This window comes from Bufo gargarizans, chromosome 1 (genome assembly GCF_014858855.1).
Source record: "Bufo gargarizans isolate SCDJY-AF-19 chromosome 1, ASM1485885v1, whole genome shotgun sequence".
Classification (NCBI taxonomy): Eukaryota; Metazoa; Chordata; class Amphibia; order Anura; family Bufonidae; genus Bufo; species Bufo gargarizans.
The window spans coordinates 328,006,358-328,033,847 of NC_058080.1; the positions used below are offsets into that span (position 1 = coordinate 328,006,358).

General features: G+C 43.0%; 1 protein-coding gene across 3 annotated transcripts in view; it reads right to left on the bottom strand.

The window, feature by feature from the left end:
* Positions 1 to 27,490, bottom strand: part of LOC122946439 (tyrosine-protein kinase ZAP-70) — a 735,844-nt gene that overhangs the window by 654,557 nt on the left and 53,797 nt on the right. Inside the window, exons 1-2 of one of the 3 annotated variants that reach the window (XM_044306087.1) lie at positions 13,950 to 14,032; positions 12,875 to 12,917 (exon numbers count right to left, since the gene is read on the bottom strand). The exons of the other annotated variants lie outside the window; for them this stretch is intronic. The gene's annotated coding sequence lies outside the window, so the exon portion shown is untranslated. Of the gene's footprint in view, positions 1 to 12,874; positions 12,918 to 13,949; positions 14,033 to 27,490 lie in introns of those variants that run through there. 3 annotated transcript variants of the gene reach the window in all.

Consider the following 27,490-nt stretch of genomic DNA (forward strand, 5'->3'; position numbering starts at 1 on the left):
AGTTCCTATAACCATTTCTCTGGGTTCTAATAAGTTGTCGGGTCAGGCCTTTATAGATTTGGGCTCAGAGGCCAGATTTATTGACCAGGGGTATGCTACTAGACAGGGTATTACAATTTTAGTTTTACCTATGCCCATCCATATCATGGCCATCGACTCCACTCCCCTGGTGGGGGGTACTGTGAGGTCATGTACCTCAGAGATTTCCTTAGCTGTGGGAGTGTGCCACTTAGAGAAATGTTCCCTGTTAGTCCTAGAGATTTTACTAGTCGAGGTGGTATTGGGGATGCCGTGGCTCCAATTACACGATTGATTGGACCAGAGGGGAACTGGTGAGTTGGGGATCTGAGTGCAGCTCGTGTTTGTCTAGAATACGGGTTGGGTTCTCTGTGGAGTCTGAGGTATTACCCGCAGTCATAAAGGAGTATGCTGATGTGTTCTCGTTGTCGTCAACTGAGGCTCTTCCTCCCTATAGACCTTATGATTGTGCCATAGTCCTGGAGAAGGGGGCAAGGTTTCCTAAGGGGCGTATTTACAATCTTTCCAAACCTGAACGTGAGGCCATGGAGGATTACATTAAGGAGAGTCTCATTAAGGGGCACATTAGACCCTCGGTTTCTCCTATGGGGGCTGTTTTTTTCTGTATAGATTACCGGAAATTAAATGAGATCACTATCTGGAATACTTACTCCCTCCCATTGATTCCGGATTTATTTAACCAGGTATTAGGGGCGGCCTAGTTTTCCAAGATTGATTTAAGAGGAGCATACAATTTAATCCGAATCAAGGAGGGGGACAAATGGAAAACAGCATTCAATACCCCAGCTGGTCACTTTGAATATCTCGTTATGCCTTTTGGACTTAGCAATGCCCCGGCTGTGTTCCAAAATGTCATGAACAATATTCTTGGAGAGTTCTTGGGAAAATTTGTTATTGTATATCTCAACGACATTTTGATATTTTCCCCTGATTTTAAGAGTCATGCGTTTCTTGTTAGGCAGGTGTTGGAGGTGTTGAGAGAGAACCAATTATCTGCTAAACAGGAAAAATGTGTTTTGGGGGTGCAGGAGATTATATTTCTCGGACATGTTATGACTCCCCACGCCATAAAGATGGATCCTAGCAAGGTTTTATCGATTAAGGAATGGGTAAGACCATCATCCTTAAAGGCCTTACGTTTCCTTGGATTCCTACTACCGTAAGTTCATAAAGAATTTCTCGGTAATCGCTAGACCACTAACCGACCTCACTAAAAAAGGGGCGGATCTGGAAAGCCTAAAAGGAGGCTTTCAGTAGCGCTCCCGTTCTAACCCAGCCAGATCAGGAAAAACCTTTTATCGTGGAGGTGGATGCTTCTAAAAACGGAGCAGGAGCAGTCCTCTCGCAAGGTCCTGCTACCCTCACTAACCTGAGACCTTGTGCTTTTTTTCCAGAAAGTTTTCCCCCTCTGAGAGAAATTATGACATAGGAAATCGGGAGTTACTGGTTATTAAAGGGCTTCTGTCAGCCCACTAAACCTTTTTTTCCCCGTTAATATTAATCCCTACACTGCAAGCTCCCTGTACATATGCTAAATATTCATTTTCGTTCAGTAGATATTGTTAAAAATTAAGTTTTATAATATGTAAATTACCTTGCTACCAGCAAGTAGGGCGGCTACTTGCTGGTAGCAGCCGCATCCTCCTCTCATCATGACGCCCCCTCCGCCGTTTGATTGACAGGGCCAGGGAACGGGTTCGTTCTCTGCTGGCCCTGTTCGAATTCAAAATATCGCGCCTGCGCCGTACCTTTCTTTAATCGGTGCAGGCGCACTGAGAGGTGGCCTCTCTCCCGGCCGCTCCATCCTCAATGCGCCTGCGCCGGGTGTAGATGCGCCTGCGCCGACAGAGCGGCCGCCTCTCAGTGCGCCTGCGCCGATGACATCACATCCACACCCGGCGCAGGCGCATTGAGGATGGAGCGGCCGGGAGAGAGGCCGCCTCTCAGTGCGCCTGCACCGATTAAAGAAAGGTACGGCGCAGGCGCGATATTTTGAATTAGAACAGGGCCAGCAGAGAACGAACCCGTTCCCTGGCCCTGTCAATCAAACGGCGGAGGGGGCGTCATGATGAGAGGAGGATGTGGCTGCTACCAGCAAGTAGCCGCCCTACTTGCTGGTAGCAAGGTAATTTACATATTATAAAACTTGATTTTTAACAATATCTACTGAACGAAAATGAATATTTAGCATATGTACAGGGAGCTTGCAGTGTAGGGATTAATATTAACGGAAAAAGAAAAAAAAAGGGTTTAGTGGGCTGACAGAAGCCCTTTAAGTGGGCATTTAAAGAATGGAGACATTTTCTTGAGGGGGCAGAAAATTGTGTTACTGTTGTTACCGATCATAAAAACCTAATGTTTCTCGAGTCTGCTAAAAGGTTAAATCCACGTCAGGCTAGATGGGCATTGTTTTTTACTCACTTTAATCTTTCCATAACTTTCAGACCTGGAAGTAGAAACGTGAAGGCCGACGCACTCTCTCAGAGTTTCTGTGCGTACCAGCCTACAGAGACTCCACCTGAAACCATTTTACCAGCTAAGGTCTTCATAGCAGCCTTGTCTCAGGATATCATGACTCTTGTCAAGGCTGAACAACACCTAGCTCCGCCATCCACTCCTACAGATAAGTTGTTTGTGCCCGTACAGTTTAGTCTCCAACTGCTGTGTGAGTGTCATGACTGTTTTTTGGGGACATCCCGGCATTGAGGGCACTAAAGAGCTGGTTTCTAGATCATTCTGGTGGTTTGGGTAGTGGTCGATAGATTCAGCAAAATGGCTCACTTTATTCCCCTGCCTAAACTCTCGAGTGCGAAGACCCTAGCATCTTTGTTTGTGGAACAAATTGTACATTTACATGACATTCCAGAAAATATTGTATCTGACAGGGGTGTGCAGTTTGTGTCCAAGTTTTTCTTTCTCAGGGCATATGTTGCAGATGATCAACAGCTGTGGGCAAATAACCTTCCGTTAGCTGAGTTTACTCTGAATAACCATGTTAATTCCTCTGCTGGGGTCTCTCCTTTTTTGTAACTATGGCTTTCATCCTCATTTTCTTTCTGGGTCATCCATCTCCTCGTGTAATCCAGAGGCGGATGAGATCTCCTCAAAACTGTGCAAGTATGGGCTCGGGTTCAATCGAACCTGGAAAAGGCTCAAGATACTCAAAGAGTCAAGGCCAATAGGAGACGTTCCACGGGGGTGAACTTTCAGGTGGGTGATAAGGTGTGGTTGTCCTCTAAAAATCTTTCACTCAAAGTTGCTTCAAGAAAGTTTGCTCCTCGCTTTATAGGGCCGTACAAATCGTAGAGGTGATTAATCCTGTATCATTTAGGTTAGAATTTCCCGACTCGTTCCACATTCACAATGTATTTCACAAGTCCCTACAAAAAAAATACATCAAACCTGTTGTACCGTCACAAGCCGCACCTCTGCCTGTTCTGGTCAAGGATTCTGTGGAGTATGTGGTATCTAAAATTGTGGATGTCAGGAGAGTGCGTAATTCCTTGCAGTATCTGGTGCACTGGAAGGGCTATGGACCTGAGGAGAGATCTTGAGTACCAGCTAGGGAGGTTCATGCCCCTAGACTGGTTAAGAAATTTCATGAGGATCATCCCGAGAAGCTTGGGTCCGGTGGCCCCGCGTAAAAGGGGGGGGGTACTGTCACAGCGCCATCTAGGAGGCGGGCACGTCCGGAGTGTGCGCGCATCATCAGTGCATCCAACGTCACTCGCGCTCCTGATAATCCTATGTGTGCATCTATCTGCATTCATGCTAATGGTTTTAGGGCTGAGCACCGAGCTGATCACTCGGTGCTCGGCTGTGTAGTCTGTGAGGAATCATTTGACACTGGCCACGTCACATGACCCCTCTAGCTCCCTATTTAAAACAGGCAATCTGCTGGGCACAGATTGCCTGTTATTTAGGTTCCACCTGCGATTGTGTCTTTCCTGGAATACTTGCCTCCTGCTGAATTCCGGACGATCCTCTGCCTGCTCCTTGTGTACTTTGCTGCTCTTCTGGTATTCTGACCTCGGCCTCCTCCTGACGATCCTCTGCTGACTCCTTTGGTGCTTCAAGACTCTCCTGGTATTTATGACCCCGGTTTCTCCTGACTATTCTCTGCTTGCTCCATTTGTACTTTGTAGCTTTCCTGGTATTGACTCGGTCCGTTCACGTTCTGTTGTTTGTCTGTCATCCCTGCACTTATTGCAAGCTAGGGATTGCCGTCCAGTTGTCCCCTGTCATTAGGACTCGCGAGGCAAGTAGGCAGGGCCAGGGGTAAGGGTGGAGCGCAGTGGTCACTTCCCTCCCCCTGTGTGTGTGTACGCGACCGTTACACCGTCCTCCTGCAATACGTGGATGATTTGTTACTATGTAGTATGTCAGAGGAGGCAAACAGAGCAGATGGATTGTCTTTACTACAATAGTTGTTGTTATGTGGGCACAAAGTGTCACTAAAGAAAATGCAATGATATGAAAAGCAAGTTGAATATTTGGGCTTTATCCTCACACAGGGAGAAAGGAGAATCAGTCCAGGAAGAATCCAGTCTGTAGCGGGCCTGGTCACCCCGCAGACCAAGAAGGAATTGCTATCCTTCCTTGGTATGATTGGCTACTGCAGACAATGGATCCCTGACTGCTCCTACTAGGACAATATTCTGAGGCAAGCCACACATTTTGAAATGTCAGATCTTGTAAGATGGTCCACTGAAATGCATTTGATTACTTAAAATGTTCTTTAATGTCAAGTCCTGATCTAGGCCTCCCTGACTACAAACTGTCATTCCATGTCTTTGCACGAGACAACTGTAAAACCATGGCAGGGGTTCTGACCCAGTACTACGGAGGTAAGCTGCACCCATGTGCTTTTTTCTCAAAGGTGATGCCTGTCACCGTACAAGGAATGCCGGCATGCCTTCTGTTACTGGCATCGCGTGCAATGGTTGTAGAAATAGCCACCACTCTGACCCTTGGTCACCACACCGTATTACACACAACTCATGATGTTTTGGGCCTCCTCAAAGGCGTACACACCCAACACATGACTGCTCAGCGGTTATCAGGATATGAGACCCTGCTTCTCAGTAACCCTTCACTTGAAATACATTATGCAGCCCAAACTGCAGGCCCCGCGCCCATTCTCAACGCTCTCCTAGGTCTCAAAAGTGAACAAGATAAATTACCCGAGCCTCATGACTGCACTCACTCCATTACTTATGAGACCTCACCTAGGTTAGATCTCTCATCCGTACCAATATCAGGAGCACCTGAAGTTTTTGTTGATGGATCTTGCAGCAGACCTAATGACAATACCTTTCATGCAGGTTATGCCATTGTCATGCTACTTGATATTGTACTGGAGGCAAAACCCATCCCCTATTAGTCCGCACAAGCAGCAGAACTGATTGCCCTTACCCGTGCCTGCCAATTACACAAAGATAGACCTGTCACAATATACACGGACAGTAGATACGCCCATGGGGTAGTATGGGATCATGGGGTCATCTAGCAACGAAGAGGATACACAGCAGCAGATGGCAAGCATATCTCACACTCACAACTAATCACTGAATTGATTGAAGCCATCCAACTACCTTCAGAATTGGCCATAGTGCATTGCATGGCACACACTGGGGTCAAGGATCATGTTTCCAAAGGTAGCGCACTTGCAGATAGAGTAGCAAAGAATGCGGCCCTCCAGACTCCAGCCACCCTCCAACTGTCCCTCCTAGCACCACCTTCCCTTGAGGAGACACAGATGATAGTGGACCTCCAAAGCTCTGCTCGCAGAGTTGGAGGATTGGTGTTATCCAGTATTTCAGAAGAATCCGAAATCCGGATTAATCTGCAAAGAGGGGAGACCATGCATTCCCTATTCACCTGGAAAGGACAATGTGCCCTCGTCAAAGCAATCATGAACCTCCATATCTTCACTGAGGTAGAAATGGAACCCACTTATATCCACACACGCACCCGTCGCTCCCTTCCAAAGGGTAGCTTTAATCCACATGTGTATATTGACACAATAGGGGTCCCAAGAGGGGTTCCAGATGAGTTCAAGGCCAGGGATCAAGTCCATAATCCCAATGATCACTAGCACCAAAAATCTAGATTGGATTAACTACATCTATTATAACCAACAGAGATTTGTGAACTATACCAAAGACGCCCTCCAGGGGGTAGCAGAACAATTACAAGCAGACTCTATTATGACTTTCCAGAATAGAATGGTATTGGACATGATGCTTGCTGAAAAGGGAGGAGTGTGTAAAGTACACACAGATTCCACTTCATGTTGCACCTTCATACCTAATAACACAGGTCCCGATGGAAAAGTCACTTTTGCAATACAAAAATTAGGAGACCTATCGGTGGAACTGAAAAGACATTCAGGTATTTGAAATCCCTGGGACCGCTGATGAACACTCCCTCGAAGGATACCAGCAGTACCTTGCTAAGTATAGAGAGAAAAAAAGAAAAGCTGAAAAAGAAGCATTTAAGGGAAACTGCGATTCTCCATTTTTGCATGCATCAGCATCTATCTTGTCTAGATAAGTTACGTATCTGTGTCCTAATGTGTACAGCCACATTCCTGTTTTTATGATAGGGGAGGGTATGGAGTCTTTTGTTCTAATTTAGCCACGTATGTCTTAACTGTCTATGAAAGGCGATGCTTCAGGTGCAATAAACCAGAGTATTTCTCAGCTACCTTCTTGTGCGTGTCATTTGTATGCAACACTGAGAAATATATCTCCCTGGATCCAGAGTGAGACTCAAACCAAGGTGGTCTTAGAGAAGGAAGCGATCCTTTCAGGCACCTAAATAACGGTTAAATTACACAGCTCCACGCTCCATGTCCACGTCAACGATTTCTCCCGGTGAAGTATACTCCCCGATGTAACTTCCACTTTAGCCAGTGGCAGCTCATGTGACTAGTAGAGATGAGCCGCAGTGGTCATATTTGAATTTGTGATATTTTGCTAATATTTTGTTGAATATTTGCGAATTCGAATATTCGTTATATTCTACATTCTTTTTTTTACTCGAAAAATCGGCAGAGCAATGATCGCGTAATATGCGAATATTACGCGATCAATACAGGCGTGGGTCAAAAACGAATATGTAGCACTATAGAATATAATGCTATATATTCGTTTTTAGAATATTAGTTATTTTTTCCATCTGAACACATGATTCCTCTCTGCTTCTTGCCTGTAGGCCAATGACTCATTGGGCCACAAGTAACTTAAGCAGGGAGGAATCATGACTTCAAATGGAAAAAAAATGATAAATATTCTAAAAAACAAATAAATTCTGTCGCACTATAAATAATATAGTGCTATATATTCGTATTTTAGAATATTCGTTATTTTTTCCATCTGAAGTGAACAGTCTTCAGTATTCACTTTAGATGGAAAAAATAAATACTAATTTTTAAAAATATGAATATATAGAATTATATTGAATATAGTGCTATATATTTATTTTTTAGAATATTTTCAGTGTTCAGATGGAAAAAATGAAGAAATATTCAATATAACGAATAAATAGCACTATATTCAAAATATTCACGAATTCTGTGATGTGGTAATATTCGACATAAAAATTTGCTTTTGGAATATTCGTGCTCAACACTAGTGACTAGTGATGAGCAGCAGGGCAATATTCGATTTCGCAATATTTTGTGAATATTTGTCATAAATTCACAAATTTGAGATTTTGCCATTATTTTCTTGATTGCGAAAATCGCCAATGTAATATGCACGTATTGTACGCACAATACAGACTTGGGTCACTTTTGCTACATTTTTCAAGCTGCTAGAAGTTTTCTGAGACTGGAGAAAATCGTTGGCACGTCAGAACATTACAATAGCTTTATATGCAGATCGAGTGCTCCAATATATTTGCGATTGCGCAAATCGGCAATTAATAATGCGCATATTTTGGCACAATGCGTGCAACTTTCACTTGACATTTTAGCAGGTCTGACTACATATTACTGATTGGTGCACTAAGTATTATTGTGAACTTGTCACAGCACTATGTCTGTAGCATATATGTATGGACAGCAGAACCTATCAGCTACACTATATCACAATCTAACCTACACTGTCTCTCTCCCACTAACTATCTGTATCATATATAACTATCTGCATTATATATATATATATATATATATATATATACGCTAAGTATCTAATGTAATGACACAGCAAAGCACTGAGCACAGCAATGACACTGCAGTCTCTCTGAGAACTGCAAAAAAAACTGCAGAAAATGGCTGCTGGGGAGGTTCTTACATAGTAAGGGCTAGGAAACTTTCCTATTGGTTGCTAGGGATGTTGCTAAGCTTAGACAAAGACATTGCAGCCTTCTTATTGGCCCACAAGCAAGAAGCAGGGAGGGATCATGGGTTCAGATGAAAAAAAAAATAGAATATTCGCGAATACGAATATATAGCACTATATTCTAAATCTTTGTAAATTCTCAAAGTGGTGATATTCGCGATTCGAATATTTGCACCCAACACTATATGTGACAACAAGTGACGTTTTCGCAGAACTACAGAATTAATTATGCCATTGAACTCCTTCACATCCTGGAGTTGATGCTCAGAAATATGATTGTGAAGGGGACAGAAGACGTGGCACCTACATCTCAAAGCCATCTGAGCCCTGAGGAGGATAAACTGGCAGAGGAAAGGATGAGGACGAAGAGGAAGACATAAACACCCAGGAATTTTATAGACTACTATGTGGTTTATCTACCCAAGCAACAGAAGAGAAGTAGGGTGTTCAGTGCAGTGGGGGGCATGGTTACCCATAAGAGAACTCGCCTTTCCTCCCAAAATGTTGAGAGACTAACATTCATAAAGATAAATGTAGATCACCAAGATTTCCAGACGCCGATACCTGATGCAACAGAATAGATAATTCTGCCACTAATAATCATACTGTAGTGTGCTGCCACAATAGAATATTGTGTAAAATTGGTTGTGTGCTGCTGCCACCATTCTGTTGTTGCCACTCGCCTGATGCCTCTAATGGCATTCCTACAAGGAGGGTTCTTGGCCTGCTGATATGTACATGTTACATTTTTACAAGGACATGCATACCACTGACCCTTTCTATCACACTGCTAATGTCGAGTTCTGCTACCACTGCAATCTGCCACCATCTTGTGCTGTAGGCCACTGCTGCTGCCACCATACCCACTGTGCCATGGGGCCACTATTATCATTGTTACTACCACTACTGCTGCCCCCTCCACTCTGTCATGGGGCCACTATTGACACTTTTACTGCCAATGCTGCTTACCCCCATCCTCACTCTGTTATGAGGCCACTATTGTCCCTGTTTGGCCATATTCACATCTAAGTTTATTTTGCTGTTCTTATGATCTGGCAGCAGGAAAAAAAAAAAAAAAAGTATCCTATATTTTGAACATCTGTAAGGCCTCTTTCACACGGTCAGTATGTAGTCTGTAAGCCAAAAGCAAGAGTGGGTCCAAAACCAGAAGAGATGCAAATATTTCCATCACATTTTCTCTCTTATTTTTGACCCTCTCCTGGTTTTGGCATACAAATAGCAATGGACGAACATCGTCCGGGACGGTGTGCAAACGCGAACATATGTTCGCAAACCGCAAGTTCGCGGCGGGCCCCATTCACTTTAATGGCAGGCAAACCTAAAAAACCTTCAGCTCATATTTGCAGCCACCAAATACTCAGAAGTGTACAAATAGTCCCACAACATGGACAGTCACATACTGGAGGGGGATCAATGACAAAAATTCCAACAAAAAAATATGTATCTTAATCAGGGGACATTTTTATGCATCTTAAAGGGAAATTCGCTGAAATGTGTCCTGTTTGAGCCTAGAAATCTATTATTTTAGGCAATGGGAGTACGGGCCTTAAAATTTTGGCATTCACCTGACATAAAAGCAATTCTAATTATGTGGCTCGAGGTACATTATGGGGTCAATGGATACAAATTTTACTGTAGGCTACTGGAGTAGAGGCCCCAAACATTAGGCATTCACCGGACAGAAAAGATCAAGCAATTATGTGGCCGGAGGAATATTACACGGTCAATGGATATTCATTTTACTACCCAACTGCACTATATAGAAAGTATATAATTGGTATATAACACCCCTGTGTCAATCAATTTTTTTGGGGGGCAACTGGTAAATCACACCAGTAGAAATGATTTGTTCCAATGGTGTGGTGTTTGTCACCCTCTGTAGCTGAGGTAACAAAGTTTAGGGTACTTTCACATTAGCATTTTTCTTTTCCGGCGCCGAGTTCTGTCCTAGGGGCTCAAATCCAGAAAATAACTGATCAGTTTTATCCCCATGCATTCTGAATGGAGAGCAATCCGTCCAGGATGCATCAGGATGCATCCAGTTTAGTCTTTTTTTACAGATCAGGCTTTTCAGAAAACCGTAGCATGTTGCATTTTTAACCCCGGTCAAAAAATCCGGAACACTTTGACTGAACGCCGGATCCGGCATTTTTCCCATTGACTTGCATTAATGCCGGATCTGGCGCTGTGTGTTCCGTCAAACCGAATTCGGCTTTTGCATGTTAAACCCGAAAAATTTGAAAAAAAGTTAAAGTCCATAAATGGCGGATACGTTTTTTCCAATGCATTTTTTCATTGTGATCAGATTCCTGATCAGGATTCAAATGTAATCCGTTTTCACAAGTTTTCCCGGATCCGGCGGGCAGTTCCGGCGATGGAACTGCCCGTCGGATTCAAACAACGCTAGTGAGAAAGTACCCTTAACCGCAAATAAATGTTGCACTACCTAAATGCACTATATAGAAAGTATATTATTGGTATATAACACCCCTGCTTCAATCATTTTTGGGGAAAGGCAACTGGTAAATCACACCAGTAGAAATGATTTGTTCCAACTGTAGCTGCGATAACGCAGCAAAACCGCAAACAAATGCTGCACTACGTAAATGCACTATATAGAAAGTATATTATTGGTATACCCCAACCCCTGCTTCAATCAGTTTTTTTTTTGGGGGGGGGGGCAACTGATATATAAAACCAGTAGAAATTATTTGTTCCAATAGCGTTTGGCACTCTGTGTGGCTGCAGTATCGCAGCAGAACCGCACAACTTCTGCACAATACAAATGCACTATAATATATTTTCTATATTAGAAAGTATATTATAAGTATATTACACCCCTCAGTAAGTCACACCTATCGATAGCACACCCATACCAGTCCTTAAAAGGACTTTTGTGGCACTATTAGTTAGCGTTTGGCATCCCTAACAGTCTGTCCCTGCTCCACACAGCAACCTCTCCCTACACTGGCAAAAGACTGATCAGGTTTATTTATAAGGTAGGGTGTATGTCCACGAGACCGCGAGACCCCAGTATTATGCTTTATTCCACCTTTTGCAAAAAGGGCTACCCTGGTGCGACCCTCTGAGTTTACTGGCTGGAAAGTCGAGGTAATGTGCATACATGGTGACTTAAAACACTACCCCACCACTCTGGTGTCTTTAACCACGGTTTCCGGCAGGAGGATTCATGAAGTGGCAGTCGCCACAAATCTACACTATGAACTAATATTAGGAAGAGACTTCCCGGAACTGTGGCCAGTTATGAGACCTACCCATACCCAAGAGTCAGGGATTGGCCTTGCTCAAGTGGGATACAATGCGCTTTTCACTGAAGCCCCAAGGGCAAGAGGTAGGGGTTACAGCCACTTCGGTGGATGAGAGGGGGAACAACCCCATTGAATGTGATAGTTGGGGAGGTGGAGGACTTGCTGCTGGGCCTTGAATTGGCAGACTTAAATGTCTCAGTTGATAATTTTGGTACAGCACAACACAGGGACCCGACATTATCCCGAGCATGGGAGAATGTGTTAATGATCGATAGAGAACCACAACAACTGGGGGCCAAGTCGATATTTCTGCGTTTTGTGGTTCTCCATGATTTGCTGTATCGGGTCAACCAATTACGGGAGGAGAATGTGGAACAGTTGGTGGTGCCCAAGGATTATCGCAAACTGGTACTAGATCTAGCGCACCAACATGTTCTCGGGGGTCATCTGGGATTGCAGAAAACACAGGACCATATACTACAGCGGTTTTACTGGCCCAGTGTGTTTAGAAAGGAGGAAGAATTTTGTAAGCCTTGCCTGACCTGCCAGATAACTAGCCCCAGCCCCATAGTACCTCGCCCAATCATCGAGGTCCTGTTTGAAAGAATTGTTATGGATCTTATAGGACCAGTACCAAAGTCTGCTATAGAGGGCACCAACACATTCTAGTCATCCTAGACTACGCTACCCAGTACCCAGAGGTGGTGCCACTGCGGCATACATTGGCCAAGCTCATAGCTAAAGAGTTAGAGATGTTTTACTGCATAGGACTACCCAAAGAGGTTTTGACGGACCAAGGTACCCCATTCATGTCCAAGGTCATGATGGAATTGTGCAAGTTGCTGCACATAAAACAGTTACGGATGTCCATCTACCATCCACAAATGGATGGCCTGGTAGAGAGGTTTAACCAAACCTTAAAAAATATGTTAAAAAGAGTGGTGTCCAAAGATGGAAGGGACTGGGACCTCCTCCTGCGTCCCATCTCATGTTCGCAGTGTGAGAGGTGCCCCAAGCCTCTACTAGGTTCTCGCCCTTCGAACTGCTATATGGCAGACATCCTCGCAGGCTGTTGAATGTAGCCAAGGAGGCATGGGAACAACAGCCCACTCCGTATAAAAGTGTTATTGAATACGTCAACCAGATGCAAGAATGGACAGAGATCATGTCATAAAAAAAATGTTAGAGACGGCTCACCTTTTCCTGGTAATGAAATGGTTCTCCAAACTGGTGCTGCACCCTGACATAGAATAGATAATATAATATATGAATGGACACTCAGATTGGGAATCACATAGGGTAGATACAATAAAATGTATTTGGACATAATATAACCAAAAGTCAATAAAAAGCTTAGTAAAAATGATATACAATGGGGGGGGGGGGGGGGGGCGGAGCCGGCGCCTGCAGTGAATGGCTGTGAGAGTGTTCTGCTCCGTGTGAGAAATCACCCTAACAACCTGGATTTTTAGCTTCAAGAAGCCACTATGGTGAAAATCGGAGGATCCAAACCCAGTGAAGGCTCCGAACAGAAGGCTGCAGCCAATAAGGGAGAAATGGACAAATTTATCAAAAAAGCAGCCTCCGCTTATGTAGCTTGAGAGAGCAAGATGGCGCCTGTCTCCCCGCGCTCAAACAACAGACCACAAAAAGAGCAGCCTGAAGCTGCAGCAGAAGGAGATGAGGATTCAAGCGCGCTTCCCTTATCCAGAACCTACCTTTAAAGACACATTAATGTCTACCTTATCTGCAGCCCTGGACCCTATCAGCTCCGATCTTTCCACCATCAAGCAAGATGTTAAGCAAATCGGACGGAGGGTAAAGACTCTTGAAGAATCTCAAACCGCCATTATAAAAACACCAACAAGCGGTTTCCCAGCATATAAACTCCATACAAGCGAACTAAAATGCTCTGTACTGTGGCCTGGAAGACCAGGAGAACCAGAGCAGACGAAACAACTTGCGCTTTCGTGGTATACCGGAATCGATCTCACCCGGTGACGTCTCACACACTATCACACAAATCTGCTTATCCCTCCTAGGGCCCGAATCGGCACATGAGGTGATCCTGGAGAGAGCTCATAGAGCCCCGAGACCCAAACCGGCCACGAATGCTCCACCGAGGGATATAATATGCTTTCCCGGTAAAAGAGGCCGTCCTCACTAAAGCGCGTCAATCTGGCGAAATCATCTGGGATGGATATCCAGTGTCTATTTTTCAAGATCTAGCCCAAACAACTCTGCAAAAAAGAAGATCGCTAAAGCCACTTACCGACTGGCTTAGATCCCATAATGTCCTTTACAGATGGACCTTCCCTTTTGGCATCTCCTTCTATGAGGGCCGCAGGATGTCGGTCACTTCTTTCGCAGACCTGGATCAAGTATACGATCATTTAAACATCAACCCGCTTACTATCCAGAACTGGGAAACAGTGCAAGACCTTTCCTTCCTCCTGATCCTACCAGCTATAGAAAGATGGGAGAAGCAACGCACCCCTAGTATTACCAAGCAAAGAGGAGATGTCTCCCTTTCTACTCCGAGACGCCTACCTATGGGAGAGTAAGTATTCATGGACTTTTCTGGTCCATCTAAATCCCTTACCTACTTTCACTGTCTCCCTCAGCTTGTCTTTCCTTCTTTCTTCATTTCCCTGTACCTCCACGAACCCCCTTCTGACCATCACTCTCCTTTCTAAACCATACCTGCTCACTCCCTCATCCGAATTTCTTCCGATTTTCTCTTTTCTCTGTTTTGTCGATCTTCCCATGAATAAGTTCAGTCTCGATTATATGCTCTGTTTATTTGTCGATTAGTCCATGGGAAAGTTTTGACTCGACTATATGCTCTGTTTATCTGCCAATTTTTTAATGGGAAAGTTTCAACTCGTTTATTTGCCTGACGACAATATTACTTCAGGGCGATTATCCTGAAATTCATTACCCCTATGTTTAACTTTATATTATTATGCGCAAGCGTGCACATGTTTCTGTCATTTTGTTTTTTTGTTAATGTCTTATTTTTTTCCCTCTTTTGTTTGTTCTGGGGACCTGCCATACCATTCCTTAAGTATTTGTACTAGCACAGAGATTGTCATGTCGACCCCATTGAATGTGGCGTTATTTGGAGATTGGGACCAGACGGTCGGGATTTCTTTAATTCAAACAGATGGCTAATTTGAATATTGCCTCGTCAAATATTTTCCTTCATGAAAAAAAAAACAGACGTCAATTCTGTTTCTACAAGAAACGCATTTTAGATTTGACAGGTATCCTGATCAGTCTTGATCCAATTTTCCCGTTTGGTACCACTGCGGCTCTAACTCCTCTGCCTCCAGAGGTACCAGTATTGGTTTCAGCAGAAATGTAACTTTCCATTACTGCTCTCACCAACAAGATGCCGACGGTAGATACCTTTTACTAAAAGGGTTTATTGATAACTGCATGTTCACCTTCGTCAATTTGTATGCTCCAAATGTCGATCAGGCTGCCTGGCTTAAAGATCTTATTCCTAAAATATCTCTTTTTAGAGAAGGCACTCTCATTCTAGGGGGAGATCTCAATGCTACCTTAGATCCATCTATGAACTCCTCTACTACTAAATCAGCTCTGTCCATTAAGGCACTTTGCACAATCAAATCGACACCCTACTACTTCACATAAAAAAACTGGAGACCCGACAAACTATCCCTATCTGAATCTCATCTAAGTAAACTCACTAAACTTCGCTCTGAATTAAAAAACCTTTTGAATAATACATCAGCTAAATACTTTCTCAATTCCCAATTTAAGTTCTTTGCCCACAGAGACAAAGCTTCAAGATTTATGGATAAATTACATACTAATAAAGGGGATATAGTTATCAGGACAGAGGAGATAGCTTCACAGTTCCAAAATTTCTACCACTCCTTATATAATACATCCCAAACTGGAAATCCTCCACATCTAGACATGGTTCAAACATTTCTGCAGTCTATATCCCTTCCTTCTTTAAACCATTCTCAAGCAATCCCCCTTGAATCTCCCTCCACACTTACAGAGATAAAAGTTGCTATACAACAATTACCCAAAAACAAAGCCCCCGGGCCCGACGGGTTAACGGTGATATATTATCGCACTTTTAGGATCTCTTAGCTCCTCACCTAACCTCGCTCTTTAACCAATCCCTGAAGGGAACTCCTTTGTCCCAAGATATGACCAAAGCTAATAACACAATTATTCCCAAACCTGGCAAAGACCCTACCTATTGCGAAAACTATCGCCCCATCTCCCTTCTTAATCTTGACCTTAAGCTTATGGCCCGAATCCTCGCTAATAGACTATCCCCGCTCTTACCTGTCCTGGTACATTAAGACCAAACAGGTTTTGTACCCGGTAGGGAGGGTAAAGATAAGTCAACAAGAATCTTAAATGCCATTTTCTATGCTAAAAATAATTCATCCCTGTCACGGAAGGTGTACAGAAAACTAGAAGACACAAAATGAAGATCCGACTGACTGGATCCAAAACTAAGGAACAAAAGGGAGAGCCCTGCATCAGACCTGGCTCTCTCCCTAACTGCTCAGCCTATGCGAAAATCCCAATGGTAGATGATCGCATATCCTCGTACCTCGACTGTATAACACCTGAACACCCTATAATAGTGAGGGGACACGACCACCGGCTCCCTACACTTGATACGGAGGGAGTCAGGGTCACCTGGGATCCAGCAAACAGGAAAACACAAATGAACGAACAAAACTTATCTGTAGAAGACTCAGTAGTAGGATCAGCATGCACACACTCCAGGAAGTAATATAAACCGCAAAGTGATGCAGTATGGGGAGGGTTTTAAAGGGATGCAATCAGTGCAACTACATGACAGCTGAGAGAGGCTAACGAGATGAGAAAATGGAAGCAAAAACAAAAGGAACCTCAAGGAGGAGGTTCTGAAGGACGTCTGTCAGAGCTTCTCTAGTCCTTGTCAGCACAGATGCCGAAAAAGCGTTTGATAGAGTCCACTGGGACTTTATACGTCTTGTACTGGGGAATTCCTTTATACAAGCAATCTTTTCTATGTACCTAAATGCTTCGGCATCGGTGCTGGTAAACGATACATTCTCCTCCTCATTCCCCATTAAGAACGGTACGCGCCAAGGATGTCCATTGTCCCCCTTGATCTTTGTTCTGGCCATGGAACCCCTCCTTCAATCCATCCGTCAAGACCCCCTGATCAAGGGAGTTGACTTAGGAGGCCACAAACACAAAGCTGCTGGTTTTGCAGATGACCTCTTACTCATAACCACTAATCCATCTTCTTCCCTTCCTCGTATTTATGACCATTTAGAGAAATTTAGTCCTTTGTCCAATTTTAAAATCAATATGAAAAAGTATAATGTTTTAGCTATAGGTCTGCCCCCACAAACCAGGAATAAACTTGCTTATACTTCACCTTTTAATTAATTGGGACTCACCCACCATCACATATTTAGGTAGTAAAATTGGCCCGGATCTTTCCCAACTATTCAATCTTAACTATACCCCCCTATTACAAACCATGCAATCACAAATTGATAACCTATACTTCCCAACTCTTTCGTGGTTCGGTCGTAAAAACCTTTTTACATCCCTGGTTTTGCCAAAATTGAACTATCTACAACAAGTCTTACCCCTCCCTATCCCCAACTCCTACTTCCAGTCCATCAATAAAAAATTCAGAGACTTTATCTGGAATTAAAAAAAAGCGCGCATCAGCCTTCACACCCTCCAAAGGCCTAAATCCGCAGGCGGTATCAACCTTCCTGATTTAAAGGCCTATAATATGGCCATTCTACTGTCGAGAGTGGTAGATTGGTTTAGGGAAACCCCTTACAAATCTTGGGTAGGGATGGGATCTTTTCTAAATGATGAATGGAATAGAGCTCTCTTGATCCGCCCTGCACAACCCGTCCAAACCCATATCCAGCAAAATCTTAACATTAAAACCACCCTAGACGCATGGAATGAGTTCCAAAAATCAGCTCTAGCAGTTCCTTTGCCCTCCCCCTTACCCAGATAAGAGACCTACTGTCTATGGCCCCGTTGTAATTGTCGCAAAGCCTTCCACTCTCAATCAGAAATTCCACAATTCCAGTAATCTCCCTTTTTGATGAGGATGGCAAAATAAAAAGACCGAAACTGTATTCAAAACGTATTCCCTACATCCACTCCTTCCATATTCTTCATAATTTTCCTGCAATCCTTTGTATCTGATAATATCCGATATAGCGATCTGCTTAGACCCTTAACTTGGTTTGAGAATCTCATCTATACAAATCCTCCCCCCCCCCCCCGGAAACTCATCTCCCTTTTTTATAGGAAACTTAGCTCTCCAGTTGATATGCCCAAACCATCCTTTATTGGTTCCTGGGAGAGGGACCTGGGTTCAACGATTACCTTAGAGGATCATCACCGCCTATATATAGAACCCCACTCTTCTTCCAGATGCGTCAGGATCCACCAGATTTAACTTGCCGTTTCTCATCTTCGGGTTCTGACGTATGCTAGAGGTGTGATTCTAATAAAGGGATGTTTTACCACATTTGGTGGACTTGCTCCCTAATTAGCCTATGGTGGTCCAAAATCTTTACACTCGGCAATTCAATTTGCGGTACACTTCTTCCTCCTTGTCCCAAGTTGGCTCTCTTGGGCCTACACTCTGACCCTTTCTGCCCCGTATCGCTTAAATTATTTAAGAAATTGTCTGCTGCCTGATTATTAAAGGGCTTCTGTCACCCCATTAAACCGTTTTTTTTTTTTTTTCCTTTACTAATAATCCCTACACTGCGATCTCATCATACATAAGCTAATTAATGATTTTCGTTCAGTAGAATTTGTTAAAAATCGATTTTTGAAATATGTAAATTACCTTGCTACCAGCAAGTAGGGCGGCTACATGCTGGTAGCAGCCGCATCCTCCGATGGTAATGACGCCCCCTCTGCTTGTTGATTGACAGATCCCGTCCACTGGCCCTTTCTCTGCTGGCCCTGCCTGTTTTGATTCAATATCTGGCGCCTGCGCCGCAGCCGTACCTCTCTTCAATCTGCGCAGGCGCACTGAGAGGCGGCCGCTCGCTCCTCAATGCGCCTGCGCCGGGTGTAGATGTGACGTCATCGGCGCAGGCGCATTGAGGATGGAGCGGCCGAGCGAGTGGCCGCCTCTCAGTGCGCCTGCGCAGATTGAAGAGCGGTACGGCTGCGGCTTTATTAGTAAAGAAAAAAAAAAAAAAAAAAGGTTTAATGGGGTGACAGAAGCCCTTTAATACCTAGATAACTGGTTCACCCACGACCTTCCCCCGATTGATCATTGGCTTAATACAATTGATTCCATCTACAGGTTCGAGGAAATTTCTGCTTGTGAAAACCACTCATAGATTTTTCAGCTCCTTGTGGAAACCCTGGCAGGACTTTAGGAAGTCATCTCTGTGATCCTAATCATTTGGGTGATGTAACCCATATGATGTATTACGATACCTGATGTATTGTGCAGTGTCCCACATGTTTCTGTTCTATTCTTATTATTTATTATTATTATGTGTTCTTGCATAGCAAGACCACATACTATTATCTCACAAGTATATTATTATGTGTTCTTGCATAGCAAGACCACATACTATTATCTCACATATATATTCTTATTCTTATTCTTATTCTTATTATTATAGCCATATTTGCCACCCTAACTCCTCCCACAGTTTTTACACTACATAGACAAAAATTTACCAAAACGTGCAGATTGTTCCCGATCGGATTGCTATTACTTTGTGGAGCGATCCCACCCCCGGGGCCCCCGTGGCGGGCCCCGGAAGCCCCCTTTTTTCCCATAGACTTTGACAGGGTAAATTTTCAAATCGCTCCCACTCGCCAGGCTTTGATGCTAAAGTCACCAAACTTGGGTCACTTAGTCATGGAGTCAACCCGAAAATTTTGGGCACATTTCGGGGACCCCAAAAAGTGGGCGGGGCCACACAGAACCAATCAAAATTTCCCCATTGACTATAATGAGACTTTCAAATTGCTACTCCTCCCACATTTTTAGGAGTACAAAACTACAAACTTTGCAGACTTGGTCGGCACCCACCCGAGTACCTTGCTTGTGCTTTGTTACCCGATCCCACCCTCCGGGCCCCTGGGACAGGGCCCCCAAAATCCACGTTTTTTCCCATTGACTTTGACAGGGAAAATTTTCAAATCGCTCCCAGTCGCACAGATTTGAAACTAAAGTCACCAAACTTGGGTCACTTAGTCATGGGGTCAACCTGAAAATTTCTGTCACATTTTGGGGACATTAAAAAGTGGGCGGAGCTACAAACAACCAATCAGATTTTCCCTATTGTCTTCAATGAGAACATTTTAAATTGCTGCCATTTCAACATTGTTAATGGCAGGGTTGTTAAACTTAATATATTCGGTTAATAGGTGACTAGAATTCAAATGTTTTAAAGGGGGCGGAGTCTACAGCGGCCAATCAAATTTCAGCTATATGTTTTAAATGGAAAATTTAAAAATGCCGCTGCTCTTAGACTGTTAATGGCAGGGTTCTGAAACTTGGCACAGTTGGTCACTGGAGGACTGTGCCAATGTATATCTCATTTTGGGGGACGCTAAAAAGTGGGCGGAGCCACAAACAACCAATCAGATTTTCCCTATTGACTTCAATAAGAAACCTTTAAACAGCTGTCATTCTCACAGCACCCAAACTCGGCAGGGTGGGTCAGTGTGAGACAAAGGTCAAAATTTAGAAAAGTGGGCGGAGTCTACACTCCACCCAGTTACTCCGCCCACTCCAGTTGTAAGCTACTGGTGGAGGCAAGAACACATCACACAATTTCCCCAGAAATTGTACCTTTTCTAGTTATGTGTTCTTGCATAGCAAGACCACATAATGTTATCTCACATATATATTATTATTCTTATTATTATGTGTTCTTGCATAGCAAGACCACATACTATTATCTCACATATATATTCTTATTATGTGTTCTTGCATAGCAAGACCACATACTATTATCTCACATATATATTCTTATTCTTATTCTTATTCTTATTATTATAGCCATATTTGCCACCCTAACTCCTCCCACAGTTTTTACACTACATAGACAAAAATTTACCAAAACGTGCAGATTGTTCCCGATCGGATTGCTATTACTTTGTGGAGCGATCCCACCCCCGGGGCCCCCGTGGCGGGCCCCGGAAGCCCCCTTTTTTCCCATAGACTTTGACAGGGTAAATTTTCAAATCGCTCCCACTCGCCAGGCTTTGATGCTAAAGTCACCAAACTTGGGTCACTTAGTCATGGAGTCAACCCGAAAATTTTGGGCACATTTCGGGGACCCCAAAAAGTGGGCGGGGCCACACAGAACCAATCAAAATTTCCCCATTGACTATAATGAGACTTTCAAATTGCTACTCCTCCCACATTTTTAGGAGTACAAAACTACAAACTTTGCAGACTTGGTCGGCACCCACCCGAGTACCTTGCTTGTGCTTTGTTACCCGATCCCACCCTCCGGGCCCCTGGGACAGGGCCCCCAAAATCCACGTTTTTTCCCATTGACTTTGACAGGGAAAATTTTCAAATCGCTCCCAGTCGCACAGATTTGAAACTAAAGTCACCAAACTTGGGTCACTTAGTCATGGGGTCAACCTGAAAATTTCTGTCACATTTTGGGGACATTAAAAAGTGGGCGGAGCTACAAACAACCAATCAGATTTTCCCTATTGTCTTCAATGAGAACATTTTAAATTGCTGCCATTTCAACATTGTTAATGGCAGGGTTGTTAAACTTAATATATTCGGTTAATAGGTGACTAGAATTCAAATGTTTTAAAGGGGGCGGAGTCTACAGCGGCCAATCAAATTTCAGCTATATGTTTTAAATGGAAAATTTAAAAATGCCGCTGCTCTTAGACTGTTAATGGCAGGGTTCTGAAACTTGGCACAGTTGGTCACTGGAGGACTGTGCCAATGTATATCTCATTTTGGGGGACGCTAAAAAGTGGGCGGAGCCACAAACAACCAATCAGATTTTCCCTATTGACTTCAATAAGAAACCTTTAAACAGCTGTCATTCTCACAGCACCCAAACTCGGCAGGGTGGGTCAGTGTGAGACAAAGGTCAAAATTTAGAAAAGTGGGCGGAGTCTACACTCCACCCAGTTACTCCGCCCACTCCAGTTGTAAGCTACTGGTGGAGGCAAGAACACATCACACAATTTCCCCAGAAATTGTACCTTTTCTAGTTATTCTTATTATAGCCAAATTTGCCACCCTAACTCCTCCCACAGTTTTTACACTACATAGACAAAAATTTACCAAAACGTGCAGATTGTACCCGATCGGATTGCTATTACTTTGTGGAGCGATCCCACCCCCGGGGCCCCCGTGGCGGGCCCCGGAAGCCCCCTTTTTTCCCATAGACTTTGACAGGGTAAATTTTCAAATCGCTCCCACTCGCCAGGCTTTGACGCTAAAGTCACCAAACTTGGGTCACTTAGTCATGGAGTCAACCCGAAAACTTTGGGCACATTTCGGGGGACCCCAAAAAGTGGGCGGGGCCACACAGAACCAATCAAAATCTCCCCATTGACTTTAATGAGACCTTCAAATTGCTACTTCTCCCACATTTTTAGGAGTACAAATTCCAAACTTTGCAGACTTGGTCGGCACCCACCCAAGTACCTTGCTTTTGCTTTGTTACCCGATCCCACCCTCCGGGCCCCTGGGACAGGGCCCCCAAAATCCACGTTTTTCCCATTGACTTTGACAGGGACAATTTTCAAATCTCTCCCAGTCGCACAGATTTTAAACTAAAGTCACCAAACTTGGGTCACTTAGTCATGGGGTCAACCTGAAAATTTCTGTCACATTTTGGGGGACATTAAAAAGTGGGCGGAGCTACAAACCACCAATCAGATTTTCCCTATTGACTTCAATGAGAAACTTTTAAATTGCTGTCATTCTCACAGTATTTAAGCCAGAATACCCAAACTAGGCACCGTAGGTCATTGGGTGACTGGGGTCAAAAAAAATTAAAAAGTGGGCGGGGTCTACAACGGCCAATCAAATTTCAGCCATTTGTTTAAATGGGAAAAATTCTAACTGCCGCTGCTCTTTTAATGGCAGGGTTCCCGAAACTTGGCACAGTTGGTCACTGGAGGACTGTGCCAATGTATATCTCATTTTGGGGATGCTAAAAAGTGGGCGGAGCCACAAACAACCAATCAGATTTTCCCTATTGACTTCAATAAGAAACCTTTAAACAGCTGTCATTCTCACAGCACCCAAACTCGGCAGGGTGGGTCAGTGTGAGACAAAGGTCAAAATTTATAAAAGTGGGCGGAGTCTACACTCCACCCAGTTACTCCGCCCACTCCAGTTGTAAGCTACTGGTGGAGGCAAGAACACATCACACAATTTCCCCAGAAATTGTACCTTTTCTAGTTTATTAATGTTGTCATTAATGTTTTCCACATTATTGATTATATGGTGATAATGTGTGACACATTTGAGTGTCCGCCACCATCTGATTGACTATTCGCTATCCTTGTTGTTAAATAAAAACTATAAAAATATTTACAAAAAAAAAATATTATTATATACAATGGATAATATAAAATGGAGATTATAAAATGGAGAAGAAATGAAGAAAAAAATGAATCATAGAGTACACAGGTTGACAGTTTCTTCTCTGGTTGTAGAATAGATAAATAAAGTGTCTGGTGCCCTTGAATTTTCAGGTATTTCCTGGAATTGGGCGGCTCCAGATAGTAAATTGCGCTGTTGGAATTGCACTAGTGGGTCTATGCGCAGAATCGATGAGTTGATATGAGCAATTGTGTTACACAATAGACATCACCAATTCAATGTGCACAACAAAAAAATGTTATAAAAATATTTTCTTTATTAATACATATAAGGAAAGTATACATAGACAATGGCAGATAAAAAAGACAGGACAAAATGGGACCTCATACCTTAAAAGACACAAAATGAGATCTACTGCTATCCTCCTACTGAATGCTAGGGCAAATGATTAAACCACCACTTATACGACTTACGTCAAAAAGATTGGATATATCAGATGCCTACAGCATACTATATTAAAGTGCAAAGTGCAACACCACAATATGGTACCAAGAGGATAAGGCGTGAGTAATAAGGTATACTAACCAGGCAGAATCCCAGATGGATTTGAAATGAAACAAGATGTGCTTTAACTGCAGACTGTCAGCTTTAATTTGAGGGTATTTACATCCAAATCAGGTGAACGGTGTAGGAATTACGGAACCAAAAGTAATGGGACAGAATAATAATCATAAATCAAACTTTCACTTTTTAATACTTGGTTGAAAATCCTTAGCAGTCAATTACAGCCTGAAGACTGGAACACATAGACATCATCAGAAGCTGGGTTTCCTTCCTGGTGATGCTGTGCCAGGCCTCTATTGCAACTGTCTTCAGTTAGTGCTTCTTCTTGGGGCATTTTCCCTTCAGTTCTGTCTTCAGCAAGTGAAATGCATGCTCAATCGGACTCAGGTCAGGTGATTGACGTGGCCATTGCATAACATTCCACTTCTTTCCCTTATAAAAACTTTTTTGTTGCTTTTGCAGTATGCTTTAGGTCATTGTCCATCTGCACTGTGAAGCACCGTCCAATGAGTTCTGAAGCAATTGGCTGAATATGGGCAGATAATATTGCCCAAAACATTTCAGAATTCATCCTGCTGCTTTTGTCAGCAGTCATATCATCAATAAATACAAGAGAACCAGTTCCATAGCGGCCGCCATACATGCCTACACTATGACACTACCACCACCATGCTTCACTGATGAGGTGGTATGCTTAGGATCATGAGCAGTTCCTTTCCTTCTCCATACTCTTCTCTTCCCATCACTCTGGTACAAGTTGATCTTGGTCTCATCTGTCCATAGGATGTTGTTCCAGAACTGTGAAGGCTTTTTTAGATGTCGTTTGACAAACTCTAATCTGGCCTTCTAATGGTTTACATCTTGTGGTGAACCCTCTGTATTCACTCTGGTGAAGTCTTCTCTTGATTGTTCACTTTGACTCACATACACCTACCTGCTGGAGAGTGTTCTTGATCTGGCCAACTGTTGTGAAGGGTGTTTTTTTCACCAGGGAAATAATTATTCTGTTATCCACCCCAGTTGTTTTCCGTGACTTCCGGGTATTTTGGTGATGCTGAGCTCACCGATGCGTTTCTTCTTTTTAATAATGTTCCAAACAGTTGTTTTGGCCACGCCTAATGTTTTTGCTATCTCTCTGATGGATTTTTGTTTTTTTCAGCCCAATGATGGCTTGCTTCACTGACAGCTCTTTGGATCTCATCTAGAGAGTTGACAGCAACAAATTCCAAATGCAAATAGCACACTTGAAATGAACTCTGGACCTTTTATCTGCTCATTGTAATTGGGATAATGAGGGAATAACACACACCTGGCCATGGAACAGCCGAGAACCCAATCGTCCCATTACTTTTGCTTCCTTAACAATTGTGAGGCACACATGCAAACTGTTGTAATTCCTACACTGTTCACCTGATTTGGATATAATTATTATAAAACTAAAGCTGACAGTCTGCAGTTGAAGCACATCTTGTTCGTTTCATTTCAAATCCATTGTGGTGGTGTATAGAGCCAAAAATGTTAGAATTATGTCGATGTCCCAATATGTATGGACCTCACTGTATATTAAAAACACTTGAGGTGTACCTGATGATGTGTGGCGACACATGAGGATGTGAATGGCGTGCGTTCCACTTTGGAACGCACGTCATCACTTCCTTTTCGAATAGGACCACCCATATTACAGCTATCCAACTCCTATTAATGATCTCATAAGGACAGTGGATCTTGCGCATTACTTAGATAGAGGGAGTAAAATAAGTGATCAATATTTGGTGTGAGAAAAAAAAAAAAAAGAAGAAAGATGTGAGCATTATGTGCCGAAAAAAATTGAAGTGCGATGCGTTCCACTGTGGAACGCAGGAAAAGTTTATAGTAGGCGGAAGTTTCGCCTCCCACTATCGAAGACTTAGGGTTCCACCCTGGACCGCATTTGTGGTAACTACAGTGCATATAATTACCATCATTACTTATTAATTCAACTAAAATCAATCATAATAATTTCATATACAGTGCTACCCATAATTATTCATACCCCTGGCAAATTTTGACTTAGTTACTTTTATTCAACTAGCAAGTATTTGTTTGATGGGAAATGACATAGGTGTCTCCCAAAAGATAATTAGATGATGTACAAGAGGCATTATTGTGGGGGGGGGGGGGGGGAGGGGGGAACAAAACAAATCATTTCTCAGCTTTTATTTACATTTGAGCAAAAAATACAAGAAGTTCCGCACTGTGGAAAATCTCAGAGGACGTGGTCGGAAGCCAAAAGTGACACCTGTGCTGGCCAGGAGGATAGTTAGAGAGGTGAAAAAGAATCCAAGGATCACCACCAAGGCCATCCTGGTGAATCTGGGCTCTGCTGGTGGCAATGTCTCAAGGCAGACAATCCAACAGACACTGCACACTGTTGGGTTCCACGGATGCAGACCAAGGAGGACGCCACTTCTTCAGATAAAGGCACACAAAAGCTCGCTTGGCCTTTGCAAAAGCTCATCTGGACAAAGAAGAAGACTTCTGGTGTTCTGTATTATGGTCAGATTAAACAAAAATTGAATTGTCTGGTCACAATCATGTTTCCTTCATTTGGCGTAAAAAGGAGAAGCCTTCAACCCACAGAACACCATCCCCACTGTCAAACATGGTGGCGGGAACCAAATGCTTTGGGGGTGTTTTTCAGCCAATGGACCTAAGGGAACCTAATCACAGTAAATGGCGCCATGAAAAAAGAGCAATACATGGGGATTTTCAATGACAACATCAGGCAGTCTGCAAAGAAACTTGGCCTTGGGCACCAGTGGACATTTCAGCATAACAATGACCCAAAACATACAGCAAAAGTGGTGAAGAAATGGTTAGCAGACAACAACATTAACGTTTTGGAGTGGCCCAGCCAGAGTCCAGACTTGAATCCAATTGAGAATCTGTGGAGGGAGCTAAAGACCACGGTGATGGCAAGAAGACCCTCCAACCTGAAAGATTTGGAGCTTATTGCTAAAAGATGAATGGGCAAAAATACCTGTGGAGACATGCAAAAAGCTGGTCTGAAATTATAGGAAGCGTTTGATTTCTGTAATAGCCAATAAAGGCTTTTCTATTGATTATTGAGAAGGGTATGAATAATTTTGGACTGGACACTTTTTGCTCAAATGTAAAATAAAAGCTGAGAAATGTTTTTTTCCCCACAATAATGCCTTCGTCTTATTATCTTTTGGGAGACACCTATGTCATTTCCCGTCAAAAAAATTACTTGCTGATTGAATAAAAGTAACTTTAAGTCAAAATTTGCCTGGGGTATGAATAATTATGGGAGCACTGTATATAATAATAATATAATAACAGAGCTACAAATATATGATATATATATATATAAATATATTAATAATCATAAGGTGTAAATGTGATAAAATATCAACCAACACATATATAAGACACAATATGTGAATTAATACTGTGATATAATGATATAAAACACTAATAAAATTCATCAATGTGACTGGAAGAATTACATAATGAATGTACAACAACATGATTAATTAAAGTGCAAGTGCATATAGCAGCACAGGCTAATAAAGGAGAAAAAAATTCCCACAATTATACACTACATGTGATTAAGGCCATTCCTGTGGGGGAATATATAATGG